Source organism: Schistocerca cancellata, chromosome 5 (genome assembly GCF_023864275.1).
Source record: "Schistocerca cancellata isolate TAMUIC-IGC-003103 chromosome 5, iqSchCanc2.1, whole genome shotgun sequence".
Classification (NCBI taxonomy): Eukaryota; Metazoa; Arthropoda; class Insecta; order Orthoptera; family Acrididae; genus Schistocerca; species Schistocerca cancellata.
Genome location: NC_064630.1, coordinates 573871760 through 573888912, shown reverse-complemented (window position 1 = coordinate 573888912; position 17153 = coordinate 573871760). Strand labels below are relative to the sequence as shown.

Below are 17153 nucleotides of genomic sequence, written 5' to 3'. Positions count from 1 at the left end.
TACAATATTACTTTTATTGTTAACAGGTTTTCGGCTTACAAGGCCATCTTCAGACATATACTCAGTAAATGTCATTTACTCAGTAAATGTCTGAAGATGGCCTTGTAAGCCGAAAACCGGTTAACAATAAAAGTAAATGTCATTTACTCAGTAAATGTCTGAAGATGGCCTTGTAAGCCGAAAACCGGTTAAAAATAAAAGTAATATTGTAGAAGAAAAGCAAACTGGTGCTTTTCATTTATTTTAGCGGATTCCTCATACGGTACATTCATGAAATGGTCATGCGGGAATATCTCCACTTCATCTCTCCATCGGAGATGATGAACAACACGTTCAAACTCGCTTAAATCTTGATAACCTGCCATTGTAGCAGCAGTAACCGATCTAACAACTGCGGCAGACACTTGTCTTACTTAGGTGTTGCCGATTGCAGCACCGTATTCTGCTTGTTTACATACCTTTGTATTTGAATACTCGTGCCTATACCAGTTTCTTTGGCGCTTCAGTGTGTTAAAATGTTCTCTGCTTCAAGAGGAACTGATGATGCTGTTGGCTGTCACAGCTGACTTCCTACAGCCTCTGCTTACTACAGACGCTTTCAGGAACTGATGGTGGTGACTTCCTACAGGTCTTGCTTCCTACAGAACGCTTCCGGAGGGCAGTTGCCGGGTATGCAAATGGCGGCGCGTTTCGCGAAGGGCCACGAGCCGTGGCGCCCGGTGGACAGCCCTGCAACCGCTGGAACAGTACGTGGCTGACGCGGCGGACAAGAGACAGTCGGCGGCGGCAGGGCTCTGCCGAGGCGCGCGCCAGTCGGCGGCGGACCTCTGGCGCAGCAACACGTTCGCCTGTCTGGTGAGTCCGCGCAGCGCTGCGCCCTCGCAGCTGGAACGCACTCACCTGCCGCGCGCGCGCGCGCCCGCCAACCGTCGGCTTTGTCAGCTGTGCTGCAAACTGACGGAGGTCAGCTTCGCACCGCTGCGTTTGTCTTCAGTCAGGCTCTACGAACATTGGCACCAGGTGAACTTTTAAGATCAGTGAGCCAAACGGACACACGGAGCTCTACACTAACAATTGCCATTTCAAACTTTGTTCCTTTAGCTGAACTATGTGGCTGCGTCTTCCTGAGTGACGCCAAGTTCCACTCTGCCGTCATCTTTCTCCTGCTACACCGAAATCCACATAGATCACCTCTCGCAAGACGTGCGAAAATGGCAGATAAGAACTACACCTTTTTGCATTGTTAATCATTCGAAATTGCCCACTCATTTCCCCACCAGTTCCATCTATTTACATGTTGCCGTCATTGCCTTAACGAAAACCCTTTCAAGCTATTTTTACAAGTTTGTGGCAGGGACTACCTTGAATATTGCCTGTACCGTTTGGCGTTCTTCCGGTTTGTTTTATCGCTACCAATGGCAGTTAATAGAATGCACGGTTTCCCGTGCACTGCTACTTCTGACGCGTGACGAAAGGAAGGGTGGTCGGAGTGGGAGATGAGTGTGTTTATCAGGGAAAAGTAATTTCCGCGTGGGAGGGACAAAACTACAGCTTGTGTTCGACAACTGGAAAGAGAGTGTGTTCGCATCCTGGGCGTAACGTACATCTGACGTGACCGAATTAAGTGCGAGCTTCTTAGCTTAGTTTGTGGTTGCTCTTTCTCATTAGAACAACATATGTAGCAGGTGTCAAGTGTCCGCTAGTCTGTTTTTCGAGTAGTAAATGAAAGTGAGATCAGCGCAGAATTTTAACTTCACGCTAGTGCATACAACGCGGTACATATACATATTGAGAAGTCGTAATTTCTTTGAAATAGGAAATAGTGCTGCATCAAGCGCATCTCTAAGCAGCAGATAAGAGCAAAGGCATTTGCGCATAAGCAGTATGTAATAACCGACCTTGTGAATTTGTTAACTTCCAATAAGCTGAGACTGAGATAAATTACTTTACTTTCACGTTATGGCAGGACGCAAAATCCGCTGAAAACACGCACGACGATGTGAAATGACACCTTCAAAAATTAATGGTTAACAATTGAGTTAATCTTCCGTGCGTCATCATTTCCCTTGGCATGTGTTTCTAGGCTGACTATTGATAATGGTCAGTGCACACTTCGATGCTCAAATATTCTTCCAAACAACCTCTGAGCTTAAAAATCTGTACAATACTTCATAACATTTCAGTTTTGTTCATCTCAGTAATACGCTCTCACTGACAAACCTTCTATAAGGAGCCTGCTTTGTGCGTAAATGTAACCTGTCAGCGTTCTGTATGTATATTGTCATTCGCTAAAGCATCAGTCAAAACTGTTGTCAGATCTAGCGCACGTATTAAATCGCATTTTCTGCTTACAATACCTGAAACCGCCAGTTATAATTTGACTTAGAACAGTCATACAGTGACCTGCCGTGTAGGAGGATAAAAGTGTGCTTCCGCCTCCAGACGATGGCGTCAGTCTGGGTTCAGCTACAACTATAATCGACCTTGACTGTTGCTTCCAATGAAACTAGAGTCCCCTCTTCGTAATGAAAACGTCCGCGAGAGAGCCATCATTACGTTCGTAGATCACAGGCGAAAGAAAAGGACAGCTCAGCTTATTACATACTGTACGCAGCCTTTATATGTGGCCGGATAAAGTTTTTAGTAGCCGTGCGTCATCATTGATCATTCTACATCATTTCGCGTTAGCTGCCACGCTTCTCAAGGGATGTACAAACGTTTAAGGCTTATCGGTTTCCCTTTCCTACTTCTTGATGAAAGTGAAATCAGTGCAAAATTTTAACTTCACGCTAGTGCATATGCACTGGTTACGTGGAACCGTCCACAGCGAGGTACATATTAAAAAGTCGCAATTTCTTTGAAATAGGGAATCGTGCTGCATCAAGCGCATCTCAATGCAGCAGATAAGACCAAAGGCGTTTTCGCATAACTAGTATGTAATAATCGACCTTGTGAATTTGTCAAGCTCCAATTAGGTGAGACTGAGAGAAATAACTTTACTGTACCTCGGTTAAACAAAGTGAGTGACAGTCAAGTAATGAGGGGGCCGATGTCAGTTCACGTTTGTCTAGGCATACAATATGGCTGCGGCAGTATCAGCTAGGAGTATCCGTTCTAGATACGTTCGTAAGCTGCCCGTTTACGCCAGAACTGGGTCTGATCGGCATGATGGTAATTTAGCACTTTTCTGACCGACTAATTTAGGACATTTTGTGGAGTAAAATAAAACACAATGGACCGACAAATAATGCAGACGGAAACGTATTACAGTTGTTAACGTTTCCGGCCTGAAGCGTCTGCAACAGTGTGCGGCAACGAGCTCCTGAGGTAGCAGAGCGATATGACAACGGTAGACAGAAGAGCAAATGTGACCAAGGTCATTCTTTGATTGATTGTTGTTATGGTAATTACATTATCACCTTGTTCTTATAATTCGCCGTTGCCTACTAGGCGCAGATGTAGGGTTCAGTTTTGGGGAGAGGGTCACAATTTGTTACGTTCTTCTTCCCCTCCAAATAAATCTTGCCATCATCATCACTTAACATGTTAGAGACTCCTAGGATTGTTAATAATAATAATTTGTTTGCAATTGTATTTTGCTCATTGTCTTAGCCTAAATACCAAGAAATTGCCCCTCAAAGAAATACGTCATGTCCAAAAACCTGGGATGTGCAAGTCATGCTATTGATTTAAGAAGTAATAACAGCGAAACTCACAACTCGACACTGTCACACCCAAGAGGGGGGGGGGGGGGCAGTCGTGGGGCTATGGTGTATTTTTAATATTTTGGACGATGAATGGTGACTTTTAAGCAGCCATAAAAATGCTCACGTTCCGACCTTGTTAAAAACCTGCGTAATACCGACTTTTAAATCATTTATTGAAAGAAAAGAACCAGAGCGAGTTTGTAAACGAGTAGTGTCGTACGTATTTTCCATTCGTTTCTGCCTACGTGTGGAAGGCAGTCTTTTCACTACTCTTCTCTTATGGGACGGCCTTTCCTTTGCTGACTTGCCTGTGAACAGTCCTCTGGTTTGCCGGTTGCGCGTGTCAAGTCATCTAATCCCATACTCAGGGACTGAGCATAGGGGAGAAGATGCAGGAATCTTGAACCGCCATTCTAAGCAAGCTCTTACTGGAGGTGGTTTGTCGTTGCCTACCTGTTTGAAGCATCAAGTGTGTATCTGCGTCGTATGGATGACTGAGGGCGTGTGTAATGTCGTGTTGTGTTTGTGTTGTTATGGATGAAGGGAAGGAAGATAATAGAACCCGGTGCCCGTTACAAGTCTACTCCTCTCGAACACTCCAAGGGACCGCCGAGCTTGACATCCCAGTCTGACGTATGGATCACCATCGACGGTGTCGCATGCTCTTACTTCATGAGATGGACAGGTTTGGAACTTAATCCAGGGACAGTGACGCAAAGGCTGTTTATCAGGAACTTTACCCAATCTTGCTGACTAAATATTGGCAGTGAAAGTTTTCTACTACCGTGGCCCGAGGCGAGCGCCGCTGCGCTGGTTTCGTTGGCGACCTTGGCTACAATGGCGGGTGCGGTTCTGCATGTGGACTCACGAAGTGGCTCCCATTTATTCTTGACCGCCAGCACCACGAGTCGGTGAAGAGCGCCATTACTTGGCTCGAATCTTCGCTGCAGGCGATCGGGCCATAACCCCCTCCACGTGGACTAGGCCTCAGGCAAGAAACTGAGATTTATCCTGCGATAGCTTGCGATTTCTAGAGTCCATGGCCATTATCAGCTCTTAGTGCCCATGCTACTTTATTCTCTGAAAGCTAGTTGATAAATTTGTCTGTGTTAACAATACAAAATCTTGTTCTAAAATGATCTTGGGAGGTCTGGGGATATACGCCTGTGCCACCTACATGGACATATAAAGGTGCATCCGTCTGGAACTTACAACGGGAGGCCACAATGTTGGGATCACAGATTTACTTCAAACTTTGCAAACCTTTAGTACACACTTAAGACGACATAATGTGCACTACTCGGGCAATTCCGAGAAAATCGCAAGAGAAGTTTTACGCGTCTATTATGTGGCTTATGAATCTGTGCGTAGGAGCGAGACGATCAAGTGAATAGCGTTCGAACTTCGTAAGACGAACGTGTGTGAGCCGACGGTTCAACTCTCGCCCAAACTTAATAGTTCATCTATTTTTTTCATCACTGCTCGTATTATTTAATTTATAAGGCATTTGAGAGGTAATATGATGGGAAAAAACACATTTATTTGTACAAAGTATTTGTATGAAGTTTCAATTTGTGGCCGGCCGGGGTGGCCGAGCGGTTCTAGGCGCTACAGTCTGGAACCGCGCGACCGCTACGGTCGCAGGTTCGAATCCTACCTCGGGCATGGATGTGTGTGATGTCCTTAGGTTAGTTAGGTTTAAGTAGTTCTAAGTTCTAGGGAACTGATGACCTCAGAAGTTAAGTCCCATAGTGCTCAGAGCCATTCCAACCTTCTCAATTTGTGTTTTCCATGTCTGTATGGTAAATAACATCCTGCAACGTGTGATGTCAAGAGCACATCGGACGAGTAATTCTACATTACTCTTGTGGTCTGGCACACTGTGACTTGCTATACTACTGACTGTCAATAATTTCATTCGCTTCATTATTCATCGAGGTTTGACTTGGACTTTCCAAGCGAGTCCCTCATCTTTGAAAATTGAAGTACAAATAGGAAACAGTGAAATAACATATGAAATTCCCTACAACTGCATGAAAATGCACGTGGTTTATTTTCAGCCGGCCGCTGTAGCCGAGCGGTTCTAGGCACTTCAGTCCGGAACCGCGCTGCTGCTACGGTTGCAGGTTCGAATCCTGCCTCGGGCATAGATGTGTGTAATGTCCTTAGTTTAGTTAGGTTTAAGTAGTTCTAAGTGTAGGGGACTGATGACCTCAGATGTTAAGTCCCATAATGCTTCGAACCATTTGAACCATTTTTTTGTTTATTTTCATTCTGTTACTCTGTCATATAAATTAAATACTGTGACCAGTGATGAAAAAAATGTAGATTGAAACATTAGTATTAGCTGGATTAGAACCTTTGCCTCGTCCACGGCCGGCTCGCTAAGCACTAATGTCTACCACATGACCACAATGACTTCTTGCAGCCGGCGCCATTGCATTGGTACGTCATTTACTTAAGAGACGTGCAAAATTTCTCTTGCAATTTTCTTGGAATTGCCAGAGTAGCGCACCTTACTACTTTTACATTATTTTGTTTTAATGGCCTAGCAAAGGTGTACAAAGTTTGAAGTAAGTCTGTGATCCCGACACCTCCCCTTGTTAGATGTTCTCCACAATTCAGTATTGTCGCACCCTGATAGCTTTTACACATTTGTACTCATTACCTGTTGCTGTTTTCCCATGGCTGCATAAAAACTAGTTCACGAAGAATTCATTTCCCACTCCAGTGCCGGCCGGCGTGGCCGAGCGGTTCTAGGCGCTACAGTCTGGAACCGCGCGACCGCTGCGGTCGCAGGTTCGAATCCTGCCTCGGGCATGGATGTGTGTGATGTCCTAGGTTAGTTAGGTTTAAGTAGTTCTAAGTTCTAGGGGGCTGATGACCTCAGCAGTTAAGTCCTATAGTGCTCAGAGCCATTTGAACCATTTTTCCACTCCAGTTGGCAAAGCTACTTGCAGAGATAAAGAGATACGTTCTTGGCTGTAGATGATTACTTGACAGATAACTAAGCGAGGTGATCCAGTTGTCAGCAAGCAGGGCTCACATTCTTGAAGAATTAGGTCCAATTATCCGTGCAACCACCGTTTTCCATTGTTTGCGTAAAACGGTTAAGGCAAATTCTGGGATTGTTTCATTGAGAGGACACCACCTATTTTCCTCCACATCCTTGGACTATGCAGCTCCGTCTCTAAAGATCTCATTGTCGACATGACATTACAGCCGAACTTTCCATCTTTGAATGATATGACTCTTCTTTTTATGTTTTTGCCAAAAATTGACACCTTATGAAGTCTTCAGCTTAGTGAAAACCTTGTAGCGTTTTAATCGTATCACCAAAGGATGTCTGCAGCGACAGAATAAGATTCTTTTTTTTCACAAATTTAGACAACAATGTCCGAGGAGTGCACCGATCTGGTGCTACACCTAAACAACAGTCAAGATCGCAATAACATTTTTATATTATGACCGGTTTCGGCTTATGTTAAAGCCGTCCTCAGATTTTTGTGGCCTCCGTATCGCTGCTGCTGGCTGCTTTTCGGTTTTTCAGGTGATACCAAGATCGTGCACCAGCCATAAGGGGCCCAAAAAATCTGAGGATTGCCTTAACATAAACCGAAACCGTTCATAATAAAACAATGTTGTTGCGATCTCGACTGAAGTTTTAACTGAAATTAGGTATTTTTTGTTGTGAATCTCTTCTCCGTCATAGCTTTACATAGTTCTATTATTTTACAGTCATCAAAATACTAACATAACATTAAAAATATAACGGGCGAAGGCCACTAAACCACTGTGCCGAAACCCAACATTCTGTTGAAGAGAAGAACAATTATTTACGTATTCATGAAGTCTGTGACGCTTGAATATGGTGGCTACATTAGCAAACAGGAAATGATTTTATTATTACGTTGACATAAAGAAGTGATGAGTTACTTTGCTATTGTTAAGACGAAAATATAGGCACAAACAGATCCTGGTACCACACGAAAACAAATGAAAATTCCGTTGCGTAACAGAGTTCTATCTCATTAATTTGTCATTAATAACCCATCTCAGTTCAAAAATAACAGCGAAGTGCATAACTACAACACTAGAGGAAAGAATGATCTTCACTATTTTGGATTAAATCTCACTTTGGCACAGAAACGGGTTAATTATGCTGCCACAAAAATCTTTGGTCATTTGCCAGATAGTATTAAAAGTATGATCTGTGGAACAAGGATTAATGTATGTCTGTATGTATGCACTAATTTAACGAGTAAACTTATTTGCAGTGTGGTATTGTAACTTGACCAGTAGAGTTTACTTGTTCACTCGTTTCCCGCTGCGCCCTTTTTGTTGTTCCAAGAAAGGGCTCGCAAAATAGTGTTTGTGTTCTTTGAGACTGCTGCGTATCTATTCCTGTCTACAAATAGGCAGGCGCAAAATTCACAAGCACTAACCGGACTACCGTACTAATACAAAGCAAACTATCGAAACTAGTGGTGTTTCTGCAATGTAACGGATAACGCTTTTGAAGTAGTGAAATAACTCGGGGAGTGTTGTTATTAGAATCTTGAAAAGACGTCAGAGTGGTTCAAATCATTTACATTCTATTTCGTTGCAAAAAGATGCATTATTATATTTAGGTAATCAACTCGTGGTGCTATAAAACATCGTTGTTTGTGGAATCGTCGCAAAGGTTAGCATGTAAAGTTCCTGCGTGCGTACTTCCATTCTGTGAAAACAACACAACATATTGATCGTCTGATTTTGGAAAGATTCGCAGTGGTACGTATAGCCTATTCAACCTGTTTATTGTATATAGGAAACATATCGTTTGTTATCTGAAGCGCAGCGTGCAAGAAGGCACTTTTTCAGGTGCCGCCATGCAGGTGCTTACTCTTTTGTGGGTCGTTAGAGCTCTGTTAGCACGCAGCTGAGCTGGCAGTGAGAAAGCCGAGCTACGAATCGACACTTAAAAAAAAAGTCGGCGCTGGAAATGCGCTAGCTGAAGTCACAATGAGTCGTCAAAGTAACTGTACAACGTAGTTACTAAAAAGCCATTTTTCGTAGAGTTTCTTACAACTACTGTAGTTCACGTCAGCCAGGATCTATTAATGTATTATGTGTGTGTGTGTTAGAGTGTCTCTGAAATACTCTGGTGTCTAAAATTGAAGCAACAAACAGAAATTTTGCAAGGTTGCGTTTATCTTGCCACAAAATATTATAAACAGGTAACAGTAAAGTAGAAAAAATGTAAAAATTACGGGGCATACACAGTTGCAACACACATAACGGTAGACAAAAATGTTCTTCGTTTTTTCTAACTTAACGGATTTGCACACACATTCCGACAACTGGTTAATTTGCTCAATATGGCGTGTGACCACCTCTGGCAGCAATACATCCCTGACAACGACTGGGCACGCTGCGAATGATTTCATCAGTTTTATGTAGAAGCAATTGACGCACATTCTTCCTGCAGAACTGCTCACAAGTCTTGGAGAATGGTTAGTGCATACTGATGATGCATGCATGCATTCCAGACAACCTCCATGGAATTCAAACTGGGAGAGTGAACAGGCCATGCCATGCGTGCAATATCTTCCATTTCCAAGAAAACATTAGCCACCCGTGCTCTATGAGGTCGAGCATTATCGTCCATCATTATGAAGTCTGGGCCCACAGCACTTTTCAGCAACCATCTCAAGATCTCGTCACGATGCGTGACACCAGTTGAACCTTGTTAGTTCACCTGCAAAATTTCATAAAGAGGTATCTGAATGGTCGACGTAATGCCTGCCCACACCATTAGGGATCCTTCTCGATACTGGTATGTTTCCACAATGTCTGGGTCCCAAACTCATATTCCACGTTCCCTCCAGATGCGAGCCCGCCGGAATCACTCTCCAGGCCAAATTGGGAATCGTCTGTGAAAACAATACTGGCCCACTCTTCGACTGTACAGGTAGCATGTTTTCAGCTCAACTCTAGACATTCTCTTCTGTGAAGACGCACCAGAGGTAAACAGACTGCAGGTCTCCGACAATAACCAGAGTGCCATCTTCCGTGAAGAACACGATCGTTCAGACATCTGTTGACAGTTTGTATGATTATATCGTGAATTAGACACGGGATGGGGAAATAACGGTTTGTTGCTTTAGTTTTGGACACCAGTGTATATAGATTGGGGATAGTTTCTCACACCCAAGAAGGGAGAAATGTTATGTGAACATTCTCTGGAAACATCTGGTTTATACGAGGCTTGTACCAAAAGTAAGTTTCCCAATGAGCTGCAGCCTCGAGGGAAGGTGCTAGGCTAAATCCGGCAACAGTGCCATGCACAGAGGTTCCCCCACTCTCGAGCCCACCTGTCTGCGATTCGCAACAGTGTTGGCTTGGCAGCCGTCAGAGATGGAAGTGTTAATCGCCGATCCCGCCACGTGCGATGTTCGAGCAGTAATCCTTTTTCTCCACGCAAAGAAGTTACTGCCTGTGGAGATTCATCAGCAAGTGACTGAGATTTATGGTGAAAGGTGCATGTCCGTTCAGCACGTCCGCAAATGGTGCAGGGCTTTTGCTGAGGGTCGCATGGAAGTTCACGATGAAGAACGAAGTGGACGACTGCCCGTTTCGGATGCGATTGTCCAGGAGATCAACAGCGAGGTGGTTAAAGATCGGAGGGTCACTGTCCATGAACTTGTTGAAGCATTTCTGAAGCTTCCCACTGCACAACTGAAAGAACTTTGGCAGAAACGTTGGGTCCCCCAGATGCTGACTGACAGACACAAGGAGCAATACCTTGACTGTGCTTGCAAGTTTCTTCAACAGTGTGAGGGGGGAGGTAACAAGGAGAAGTTAGACTATCGTCATGGGAGATGAAACGCGAGTGTTTCATTACAGCCCCGAAACAAAACAACAGTCTTATCAGTGGCATCACTCCAGTCCACCGCCACCAAAGAAATTCAAACAAACGCAGTCGACAAGTAAGGTTTGGCAACTGTGTTTTCGGGTCGGAAGGGGGTACTCCTCATCGATTTCATGCAACCTGGAACGACAATAAACTCAGACAGATATTGTGAAACATTGACCCAACTCCGGTGAGCAATCCAGAATCGCCAGAGAGGACGACTGACAGAGGAAGTACTGCTTCTTCACGACAACACTCGACCCCACGTTCCTCATCAAACACAGGAGCTTTTGAAGAAATTTGGGTGGACTGTTATGCCCCATCCCCCGTACAGCCCGGACCTAGTCCCCAGCTATTATCACGTATTCCCCAAGCTAAAGAAACATTTAGGTGGCAAACGCTTCAAGAGCGACAATGAAGTCCGAGCAGAGGTCACACGCTTCCTCAGCGGGTTGGCGGGAGACTTCCTCGTCTTAGGAAAACAAAAGCTGGAGTACCGTCTTCAAAAGTGTGTCGAAAAAATGGAGACTATGTTGAAAAATAGACAAAAGTGTAAGCTTTTCTACGATGTATAAATTAATAACAGTAAACAATGTTTTCTGTTTGTAAAAAATATGCGAACCTTACTTTTGGTACAATCCTCGTATGTACAAATGTGTCATATCAGTAATGCTATAAATTTAGCATTATGAGTGCAAAACAATGACGAATGAGGAACTAAATTTGAGTATTTGTAGCAGTGGCAGAGAGCAAATCTTCAAAATGCCCTCCACAGCTCCATAGTAGCCTTGTACACTTTTGTTCCATGAAATGTGGCACCTTTTCAGAAATTCTAGACTGATTACGAACGGTACCTTAAGTAACCACGTTGCATTCATGAAGCATCTTCTTATATCATTCGCATTTGCCTGGACTAAGGACTTTAAATGTTCTATACATAGAAACCTATTAGGTTCAGACTTCATGACAGTGTAGACCAGCGATTCTTAATCTGTGTTCCGCAGAACACAGCGGTTCCACGATACTTACTTGCCTTTTTACTGACATTCCGGAAAATAAGTTTGAAAAACAATAAAAACTAACGCTTTAACTTAATTTAAAAATAGTATGACGGTTGACCTTTACTTGCACTTACTAATTGGGATAATCAGTACGCGGCCGCGCGGGCTAGCCGCGCGGTCTAGGGGGCCTTGCCAGGTTTCGCGTGGCTTTCCCTGTCGGAGGTTCGAGTCCTCCCTCGGGCATGGGTGTGTGTGTTGTCCTTAGTATCAATTAGTTTAAGTTAGATTAAGTAGTGTGTAAGCCTAGGGACAGATGACCTCAACAGTTTGATCCCATAGAAACTTACAACCTCAAATAATCTGTGTGAACGCGACACACCGGCGAATAAGGCTGTATTATCAGAGACCAGACAGTAAATTTCACTCTTTCACCATGTGGGAACGACTACACAAGGCGTGCTTGTAGCAGGCCACTCAAACCGTCCGTGTCACAGTGTGCCCGCATCCAAAGCACTCCGTATCAGCCTGTCGTCTATCATTAGAAAAATGAGCCACATGATGCTTTGTAGTTGTCTGTACTTTTGTTATACATATCTACTGTTTTATTCCTAGCATAATAAATTTTGTGCATTTGGATTCAAGATAAAAGAGGTAGGACATACCGTCTACTTTGGATCACATCCAGACACTTCGCCTAATCCTTGAGAAAACAACCGAGTAGACCTTCAGGATTATTATTACTGATTGTCGCAAAGCTTTCAACTCCGTGGAGATTTGGGCAATTATGAGGGCCCACTGTAAAATGCCAGGACAAAATATTCAGTGTCTACCAGCGGGTAAGAATGATACCCTGTCAGGGATAAGTGAAAGAGTTCGCCAAGTGACACCATCTCTCCCAAACTGTTCATTCTAGCATTGGAAGATGTATTCAGACTACTAGACTGGAATAACAAACGAATAGAAACCAATGGCTCGTATTTGAACTATCTGCGCGTCGCCGATTATGTTGTGCTCGAAAATGAAGATTTGAAAGAACTGAATAGTATGCTCCTGCAACTAAAACTTGCTTCTATGAAGACTGGTTTAGATATGAACAGCAGTAAAACAAACATACTGAGCCCAAACAACCAACCACTTACCGTCGAGACCATTGATGAATATATCCACCTTGGTTGAAAAATTAAACTAGGGGGAAAAAACTAACAATGCAGAAATTTCTCGTAGAGTATAACTGAGCGGGGCAGCATTCCGCAAATTAAAATTCATACTGACCCACAAGCATGTTCCAAATAACTTGAAGGCTAATGTCTACAATATGTGAATACCACCAGTTACAACCTAAGGTGTGGAAACTATGCCTCTTGACTTAAACAAGGGCTCGTAAACTACATTGCACACAACCATCCTGGAGCGACAGATGCTAGCAGTCAGCCACAGCGATAACAAGGAAAAAGATACATACGAAAAAACCTGCGGAATACAAATGGAAATCAAACACAGGTCCACCCCAAACACAGCCAGGCGCCTTGGTCGTTCGGCCAGAGCCGCATTCGTTGAAGGGTGTTAACCTTATGGGTACATAAGTAGCAATTGTAAAAGCTTCTTTTCTCGATTTCTCGGAAAACTTTTGTTTGCGAACCCAATGTAAGTTGAAAAACGCTCAATTCTGAGTCTTGTTCGTCAAGACATTCGCGGTTTTTCTCAAAAGCAGAAGGGAAGCGAACCAAAATATCTTAAGAATTTTTCATTTTAGGTCGTACACCAGCGACAATATATATATATATATATATATATATATATATATATATATATATATATATGAACTAGTAGAAAGCGTCTTATGTTCTCTAAGGCGGTCACAGATGATACAGTTGTCCATAACAAAGTAGCAGCGCCAAAAGATTGTAACGATTTGCAGAATGATCTCCAGAGAATTGATGAATAGTACAATCTCTGGCAGTTGACCCTTAACGAAAATAAATGTAACGCATTGCGCATGTGTAGGAAAAGATATACACGACTGATGACAAACTGCTGGAAACATTATCTACCATAAAATATCTATAAGTAACTATCCAGAGCGACCTTAAGTGGAATGTCCACATAAAACAAACACTGCGAAAAACACATGCGGGCCGGTGTGGCCGAGCGGTTCTAGGCGCTTCAGTCTGGAACCACGCGACCGCTACGGTCGCAGGTTCGAATCCTGCCTCGGGCATGGATGTGTGTGATGTCCTTAGGTTAGTTAGGTTTAAGTAGTTCTAAGTTCTAGGGGACTGATTACCTCAGATGTTAAGTCCTATAGTGCTCAGAGCTATTTGAACCATGTTTTGAAAAACACATGCCAGATTCACAATAAGAACCTTAAAGAAATGTAACGCATCCACGAAGGAAGTGGCTTATAAGGATTTTGTTCGACCGAGTCTTGAGTAATGTCCATCTATCTGTGATCCCGATCAGATAGGACTCATAGAAGAGATGGAGAAGATCCAAGGAAGAGCGGCACGTTTCGTCAAGGAATCGTTTAATGAGCACGATGGGGCTACGGAGACGCTCAACAAACTCCGTTGGCAGACGTTACAAGAGAGGCGTAGTGCATCACGGAGAGTTTTACTATTGAAATTTCGAGAGAGCACTTTTCAGAAAGACTCGGACAACATATTACTTCCCCCAGATACGTCTCGCGTAATGACCATGAACAGAAAATTCGAGAAATTAGCCAATACAGAGACTTACCGACAATCATTCTTCCCACGTGCTGTTCACAGTAGACAGGGTTGGAGGTCTCAGTTAATGGTACAAAAAGTACTCTCCGCCACACACCATTACGTGGTTTGCGGAGTATGACATTGACTTGCCAAACATGAGCCGAATCGGCGGGCCGTGTCTTAGGTCTTCTCCTTGTCAATGTAACTACTGTAGCCTAGATTCGTACGTCAATGGTGCTGCTCCGTAGCCGGATATAGCAATAAAGTTTCGCCCCTTGTCCATCACGCTCGTGTAGTATTGCTGAGCTGCATACCACCATCCTTGTCGAGAACGTAATGAGGTATTTTGATTTCTGTAGCTCCTTTTGTGACAATAATCCAGAAACTTCGTGTCCGATTTATAATGGTTATCTCCACAACAAAATTTGGTGCTCGCCTCCTAGGACGTGTTGTGTAAACACAGAACTTTCTGGACAACGCGATTAGTTGGTTGTCGAAGTGTATGGTCACCAATTGTTTCGGTCTATGATGGCCATCTTCAGATCTGTTTTTTAAAAACATGTCCTAATATACTGGAGCCATAGTCATAATATACTGTAGCCATAGTGGCTCCAGTATATTAGGACATGTTTAAAAAAAAAACAGATCTGAAGATGGTCATTATAGACCGAAACCGGTAGTCTGACGACAAAAAATTTGTAACATAGACGTGAAGTAACGGAAATGTATTCTATATTCGGGTCACTGTTCAGTTCGCGACCATGTCGTAGTTTGTGTAGGTATGTATGCTTTATGTATACCTTAACAGTGCAAAATAAATATTTATCGTCAACAAACGCCATATCTCTTTCAGATGGCCTCATGAGTGTTTTATTAAATGTTTGCCGACGTGATTGTTGCTACACAGAGAGAGTTATGCGGAACTACACAGCCCGAATTGGTTCAAATGGTTCTGAGCACTATGGGACTTAACAGCTGAGGTAATCAGTCCCATAGAACTTAGAACTACTTAAACCTAACTAACCTAAGGACATCACACTCATCCATTCCCGAGGCAGGATTCGAACCTGCGACCGTAGCGGTCGTGCGGTTCCAGACTGAAGTGCCTAGAACCGCTCGGCCACTTCGGCCGGCACAGCCCTAATTATGCTGAATAGTAGACGGTGTGAGACACAGGGAGCATTATACATCTGTTGTTGGGGCTTTCAACATTTATCAACCCACAGCGTCAAGAATGTACCGAGACTATCATCTACATCTGGCTCACACATGGCAAGCTACCAGAGATGTGTTACGGGAAGGGAAGCACAAAGCGTTATCATCATTAATCTATTTACTCATTGCTGAGTCTCGCGACCTCGTGTCTTCGTTCATTTCTTAATTAATTGAATATTCGACTGGACGTCACCATCCACAGAGATTTTTAGCCCTTCTTAATATAATGTGAAGAGGTAGACGAGTAATCTTCTTCGCTTGATCCAGCCATCTACTTGCTGCTCTTCCTCGTGGTTTCTGCCTTCTGTTTGTCCTTTTTTCCTTGCAAGGTGATCTGTTGTGCATTAACCCCTTCTTCCCAAGGAACTGGAACTAGCTTTGACTGACACTGGGCCGGCCGGAGTGGCCGAGCGGTTGAAGGCGCTACAGTCTGGAACCGCACGACCGCTACGGTCGCAGGTTCGAATCCTGCCTCGGGCATGGATGTGTGTGATGTCCTTAGGTTAGTTAGGTTTAAGTAGTTCTAAGTTCTAGGAGACTTGTGACCACAGCAGTTGAGTCCCATAGTGCTCAGAGTCATTTGAACCATTTTTGACTGACACTGCAAGATAACTTCAAATGACGCAAAGTACGCATAACATGCCACATCACGAAGGCATCAATTTGGGTGTTGTTACTAGCTTTCAAGGTCCAGGCCTCACAGCCATACAAAAGCACAGGGAACACCAAATGATTTCACCAAGCTGATGTTCGCTGTTTTGGATGATGATCGGTTCTGCCAGATTTTAGTGATCTCGCGCCTCGGACACGGACGATTCGTCGTTTTATTCCTTCATCGCAGTTGCGTTTGTGATTGATCGGAGATTCTAAATATACACAACCATTCACTGCCTCCCGATCCTTTCAGCAACTTGTAAGTTGGACTTTATCTTAACCTTGTCGATTAATAACCATTAGTTTGGTCTTTTTCATGTTTATCTCCAGACGAACTTTAAACGAACAGTCTTCATTCTGAAAAACATGCGGTACATCTTACATTTCGGTCCTATTCCAGTCTTCACGTATGGTGTACAACAGTCACTGTCCATAAGTCACCAAATAAGACAGGAATACTCTGATATCACTTTTAATGGTCGTTAGGTGACAGATAAAATGGTTCAAATGGCTCTGAGCACTATGGGACTTAACTTCTAAGGTCATCAGTCCCCTAGAACTTAGAACTACTTAAACCTAACTAACCTAAGGACATCACACACATCCATGCCCGAGGCAGGATTCGAACCTGCGACCGTAACAGTCGCGCGGTTCCAGACTGTAGCGCCTTTAACCGCTTGGCCACTCCGGCCGGCAAGTGACAGATACGTGGAAGAAGTGATATTTACATTGATGATGATTGACAACAGTTCGAAATTAGATATAATTCAATTCTCTGAATGCGAATAACTTGGTGTCAGCTGTATTAGGTTCAGATGTTCTATCTGTTGGTGACATGTGGAAATTTGTGCCGATCCGGGACTCGAACTTGAAATTCCCGCCATCGTGAAGGGCCATCTTACCATTAGGCTAACTGTGTCTAGTCTAGGCGTGAGATATGTAGGATTGCCCCACAGAATTTTATTTTGTCAGC

General features: G+C 43.6%; 1 protein-coding gene across 3 annotated transcripts in view; it reads left to right on the top strand.

The window, feature by feature from the left end:
- The first annotated feature begins 783 nt into the window (after positions 1-783).
- LOC126189000 (myosin heavy chain 95F) overlaps positions 784-17153 on the top strand; it is a 432971-nt gene continuing 416601 nt past the window's right edge. For 2 of the 3 annotated variants that reach the window (XM_049930806.1, XM_049930805.1), the window contains exon 1: positions 784-855. The gene's annotated coding sequence lies outside the window, so the exon portion shown is untranslated. The remainder of the gene's footprint in view (positions 856-17153) is intronic. The other variant, XM_049930803.1, reaches the window with a different exon arrangement.